General features: G+C 47.9%; 23 non-coding genes across 23 annotated transcripts; all 23 read left to right on the top strand.

Annotated features, from left to right (window-relative positions):
• The first annotated feature begins 276 nt into the window (after window positions 1-276).
• On the top strand, window positions 277-348 carry Pmar_PMAR010800. Its single transcript has one exon. It is a non-coding gene; the product is annotated as a tRNA-His (tRNA).
• An 83-nt stretch (window positions 349-431) lies between these two features.
• On the top strand, window positions 432-503 carry Pmar_PMAR010801. The gene has a single exon. It is a non-coding gene; the product is annotated as a tRNA-His (tRNA).
• Window positions 504-588: 85 nt separating this feature from the next.
• Pmar_PMAR010802 lies at window positions 589-660 on the top strand. Its single transcript has one exon. It is a non-coding gene; the product is annotated as a tRNA-His (tRNA).
• An 85-nt stretch (window positions 661-745) lies between these two features.
• On the top strand, window positions 746-817 carry Pmar_PMAR010803. Its single transcript has one exon. It is a non-coding gene; the product is annotated as a tRNA-His (tRNA).
• An 85-nt stretch (window positions 818-902) lies between these two features.
• Pmar_PMAR010804 lies at window positions 903-974 on the top strand. Its single transcript has one exon. It is a non-coding gene; the product is annotated as a tRNA-His (tRNA).
• An 85-nt stretch (window positions 975-1,059) lies between these two features.
• Window positions 1,060-1,131, top strand: Pmar_PMAR010805. The gene has a single exon. It is a non-coding gene; the product is annotated as a tRNA-His (tRNA).
• Window positions 1,132-1,216: 85 nt separating this feature from the next.
• Window positions 1,217-1,288, top strand: Pmar_PMAR010806. Its single transcript has one exon. It is a non-coding gene; the product is annotated as a tRNA-His (tRNA).
• Window positions 1,289-1,373: 85 nt separating this feature from the next.
• Pmar_PMAR010807 lies at window positions 1,374-1,445 on the top strand. Its single transcript has one exon. It is a non-coding gene; the product is annotated as a tRNA-His (tRNA).
• An 85-nt stretch (window positions 1,446-1,530) lies between these two features.
• Window positions 1,531-1,602, top strand: Pmar_PMAR010808. The gene has a single exon. It is a non-coding gene; the product is annotated as a tRNA-His (tRNA).
• Window positions 1,603-1,687: 85 nt separating this feature from the next.
• Window positions 1,688-1,759, top strand: Pmar_PMAR010809. The gene has a single exon. It is a non-coding gene; the product is annotated as a tRNA-His (tRNA).
• Window positions 1,760-1,842: 83 nt separating this feature from the next.
• On the top strand, window positions 1,843-1,914 carry Pmar_PMAR010810. The gene has a single exon. It is a non-coding gene; the product is annotated as a tRNA-His (tRNA).
• An 83-nt stretch (window positions 1,915-1,997) lies between these two features.
• Window positions 1,998-2,069, top strand: Pmar_PMAR010811. The gene has a single exon. It is a non-coding gene; the product is annotated as a tRNA-His (tRNA).
• Window positions 2,070-2,154: 85 nt separating this feature from the next.
• Window positions 2,155-2,226, top strand: Pmar_PMAR010812. The gene has a single exon. It is a non-coding gene; the product is annotated as a tRNA-His (tRNA).
• Window positions 2,227-2,311: 85 nt separating this feature from the next.
• Window positions 2,312-2,383, top strand: Pmar_PMAR010813. Its single transcript has one exon. It is a non-coding gene; the product is annotated as a tRNA-His (tRNA).
• Window positions 2,384-2,468: 85 nt separating this feature from the next.
• Pmar_PMAR010814 lies at window positions 2,469-2,540 on the top strand. Its single transcript has one exon. It is a non-coding gene; the product is annotated as a tRNA-His (tRNA).
• An 85-nt stretch (window positions 2,541-2,625) lies between these two features.
• Pmar_PMAR010815 lies at window positions 2,626-2,697 on the top strand. Its single transcript has one exon. It is a non-coding gene; the product is annotated as a tRNA-His (tRNA).
• An 85-nt stretch (window positions 2,698-2,782) lies between these two features.
• Pmar_PMAR010816 lies at window positions 2,783-2,854 on the top strand. Its single transcript has one exon. It is a non-coding gene; the product is annotated as a tRNA-His (tRNA).
• An 85-nt stretch (window positions 2,855-2,939) lies between these two features.
• Window positions 2,940-3,011, top strand: Pmar_PMAR010817. Its single transcript has one exon. It is a non-coding gene; the product is annotated as a tRNA-Leu (tRNA).
• Window positions 3,012-3,096: 85 nt separating this feature from the next.
• Window positions 3,097-3,168, top strand: Pmar_PMAR010818. Its single transcript has one exon. It is a non-coding gene; the product is annotated as a tRNA-Pro (tRNA).
• An 85-nt stretch (window positions 3,169-3,253) lies between these two features.
• On the top strand, window positions 3,254-3,325 carry Pmar_PMAR010819. Its single transcript has one exon. It is a non-coding gene; the product is annotated as a tRNA-His (tRNA).
• An 85-nt stretch (window positions 3,326-3,410) lies between these two features.
• On the top strand, window positions 3,411-3,482 carry Pmar_PMAR010820. The gene has a single exon. It is a non-coding gene; the product is annotated as a tRNA-His (tRNA).
• Window positions 3,483-3,565: 83 nt separating this feature from the next.
• Window positions 3,566-3,637, top strand: Pmar_PMAR010821. The gene has a single exon. It is a non-coding gene; the product is annotated as a tRNA-His (tRNA).
• Window positions 3,638-3,720: 83 nt separating this feature from the next.
• Window positions 3,721-3,792, top strand: Pmar_PMAR010822. Its single transcript has one exon. It is a non-coding gene; the product is annotated as a tRNA-His (tRNA).
• Window positions 3,793-3,841: the final 49 nt, after the last annotated feature.

Below are 3,841 nucleotides of genomic sequence, written 5' to 3' on the forward strand. Positions count from 1 at the left end.
CATGCGGTCCCTGCCACATAGAACCATCGGCGTATTTGCAGGTTATGGATTCCCCGATTGCCGATATACAGATAAGACAATGAGACTACTAGTCTGAGACTAGTGGCAACGGTGAACGTTGCTTGATTGGCAATCTCGCGCACACTTGGAAATCCAGCCTTCGCTGAATGGCGCCTCGGTTCTCCAATCCCACCCTCTCGAGTCGGAGGGGCTTTCATTGAAGAGGTTTAGTCATAGGTGATCCACGTCGACCGACAACGGCTTATGCTTGTTTGAGTCGTTATCGTATAGTGGTTAGGACATTACGTTGTGGCCGTGACAACCCCGGTTCAAATCCGGGTAGTGACTTAGATATGTATCAAATTGTACGCTTCTTGAAGAGGTTTGGCGATAGGTGAGCCATGTGGACCGACAACGGCCAACATTTTCGAGTCGCTATCGTCTAGTGGTTAGGACGTCACGTTGTGGCCGTGACAACCTCGGTTCAAATCCGGGTAGTGACTTTGATATGTATCAAATCGTACGCTTCTTGAAGAGGTTTAGCGATAGGTGATCCACGTCGACCGACAACGGCTCATACTTGTTTGAGTCGCTATCGTCTAGTGGTTAGGACGTCACGTTGTGGCCGTGACAACCCCGGTTCAAATCCGGGTAGTGACTTTGATATGTATCAAATTGTACGCTTCTTGAAGAGGTTTAGTGATAGGTGATCCACGTCGACCGACAACGGCTCATGCTTGTTTGAGTCGTTATCGTCTAGTGGTTAGGACGTCACGTTGTGGCCGTGACAACCCCGGTTCAAATTCGGGTAGTGACTTTGACATGTATCAAATCGTACGCTTCTTGAAGAGGTTTAGTGATAGGTGATCCACGTCGACCGACAACGGCTCATGCTTGTTTGAGTCGCTATCGTCTAGTGTTTAGGACGTCACGTTGTGGCCGTGACAACCCCGGTTCAAATCCGGGTAGTGACTTTGACATGTATCAAATTGTACGCTTCTTGAAAAGGTTTAGTTATAGGTGATCCACGTCGACGGACAGCAGATCATATTTTTTTGAGTCGCTATCGTCTAGTGGTTAGGACGTCACGTTGTGGCCGTGACAACCTCGGGTCAAATCCGGGTAGTGACTTTGATATGTATCAAATCGTACGCTTCTTGAAGAGGTTTAGTGATAGGTGATCCACGTCGACCGACAACGGCTCATGCTTGTTTGAGTCGCTATCGTCTAGTGGTTAGGACGTCACGTTGTGGCCGTGACAACCCCGGTTCAAATTTGGGTAGGGACTTTGATATGCATCGAGTTGTATGCTTCTCGAAGGGGTTTAGTGATAGGTGATCCACGTCGACCGACAGCGGCTAATATTTTTTTGAGTCGCTATCGTCTAGTGGTTAGGACGTCACGTTGTGGCCGTAACATCCCCGGTTCAAATCCGGCTAGTGACTTTGATATGTATCAAATCGTACGCTTCTTGAAGAGGCTTAGTGATAGGTGATCCACGTCGACCGACAACAGCTCATGCTTGTTTGAGTCGCTATCGTCTAGTGGTTAGGACGTCACGTTGTGGCCGTGACAACCCCGGTTCAAATCCGAGTAGTGACTTTGACATGTATCAAATTGTACGCTTCTTGAAGAGGTTTAGTTATAGGTGATCCACGTCGACGGACAGCAGCTCATATATCTTTGAGTCGCTATCGTCTAGTGGTTAGGACGTCACGTTGTGGCCGTGACAACCCCGGTTCAAATCCTGGTAGTGACTTTGACATGTATCAAATTGTACGCTTCTTGAAGAGGTTTAGCGATAGGTGATCCATGTAGACCGACAACGGCCCACATTTTTGAGACGCTATCGTCTAGTGGCTAGGACGTCACGTTGTGGCCGTGACAACCCCGGTTCAAATCCGGGTAGTGAATTTGACATGTATCAAATTGTACGCTTCTTGAAGAGGTTTAGTTATAGGTGAGCCATGTGAACCGACAACGGCCAACATTTTTGAGTCGCTATCGTCTAGTGGTTAGGACGTCACGTTGTGGTTGTGACAACCCCGGTTCAAATCCGGGTAGTGACTTTGATATGTATCAAATAGTACGCTTCTTGAAGAGGTGTAGCGATAGGTGATCCACGTCGACCGACAACGGCTCAGGCTTATTTGAGTCGCTATCGTCTAGTGGTTAGGACGTCACGTTGTGGCCGTGACAACCCCGGTTCAAATCCGGGTAGTGACTTTGATATGTATCAAATTGTACGCTTCTTGAAGAGGTTTAGTGATAGGTGACCCACGTCGACCGACAACGGCTCATGCTTGTTTGAGTCGTTATCGTCTAGTGGTTAGGACGTCACGTTGTGGCCGTGACAACCCCGGTTCAAATTCGGGTAGTAACTTTGACATGTATCAAATCGTACGCTTCTTGAAGAGGTTTAGTGATAGGTGATCCACGTCGACCGACAACGGCTCATGCTTGTTTGAGTCGCTATCGTCTAGTGTTTAGGACGTCACGTTGTGGCCGTGACAACCCCGGTTCAAATCCGGGTAGTGACTTTGACATGTATCAAATTGTACGCTTCGTGAAAAGGTTTAGTTATAGGTGATCCACGTCGACGGACAGCAGATCATATTTTTTTGAGTCGCTATCGTCTAGTGGTTAGGACGTCACGTTGTGGCCGTGACAACCTCGGTTCAAATCCGGGTAGTGCCTTTGATATGTATCAAATCGTACGCTTCTTGAAGAGGTTTAGTGATAGGTGATCCACGTCGACCGACAACGGCTCATGCTTGTTTGAGTCGCTATCGTCTAGTGGTTAGGATGTCACGTTGTGGCCGTGACAACCGCGGTACAAATCCGCGTAGTAGCTTTGACATGTATCAAATTGTACGCTTCTTGAAGAGGTTTAGTTATAGGTGATCCACGTCGACGGACAGCAGCTCATATTTCTTTCAGTCGCTATCGTCTAATGGTTAGGACGTTACGTTGAGGCCGTGGCAACCCCGGTTCAAATCCGAGTAGTGACTTTAATATGTATCAAATTGTACGCTTCTTGAAGAGGTTTAGTCATAGGTGATCCACGTCGACCGACAGCAGCTCACATTTCTTTGAGTCGCTATTGTCTAGTGGTTAGGACGTTACGTTGGGGCCGTGACAACCCCGGTTCAAATTTGGGTAGTAACTTTAATATGTATCACATTGTACGCTTCTTGAAGAGGTTTAGTCATAGGTGATCCACGTCGACCGACAACGGCTTATGCTTGTTTGAGTCGCTATTGTCTAGTGGTTAGGACGTTACGTTGTGGCCGTGCCTACCCCGGTTCAAATCCGGGTAGTGACTTTAGTATGCATCGAGTTGTACGCTTCTCGAAGGGGTTAAGTGATAGGTGATCCACGTCGACCGACAGCGGCTCATACTTCTTCGAGTCGCTATCGTCTAGTGGTTAGGACGTTACGTTGTGGCGGTGACAACCCCGGTTCAAATCCGGGTAGTGACTTTCATATGTATCAAATTGTACGCTTCTTGAAGAGATTTGGCGATAGGTGATCCATGTGGACCGACAACGGCCCACATTTTTGGGTCTTTATCGTCTAGTGGTTAGGACGTCACGTTGTGGCCGTGACAACCCCGGTTCAAATGCGGGTAGTGACTTTGACATGTATCAAATTGTACGCTTTTTGAAGAGGTTTAGCGATAGGTGATCCATGTGGACCGACAACGACCCACATTTTTGGGTCGCTATCGTCTAGTGGTTAGGACGTCACATTGTGGCCGTGACAACCCCGGTTCAAATCTGGGTAGTGACTTTGACATGTATCAAATTGTACGCTTCTGAAGAGGTTTAGCGATAGGTGA

Source organism: Perkinsus marinus, assembly GCF_000006405.1.
Source record: "Perkinsus marinus ATCC 50983 genomic scaffold scf_1104296977560, whole genome shotgun sequence".
Classification (NCBI taxonomy): domain Eukaryota; phylum Perkinsozoa; order Perkinsida; family Perkinsidae; genus Perkinsus; species Perkinsus marinus.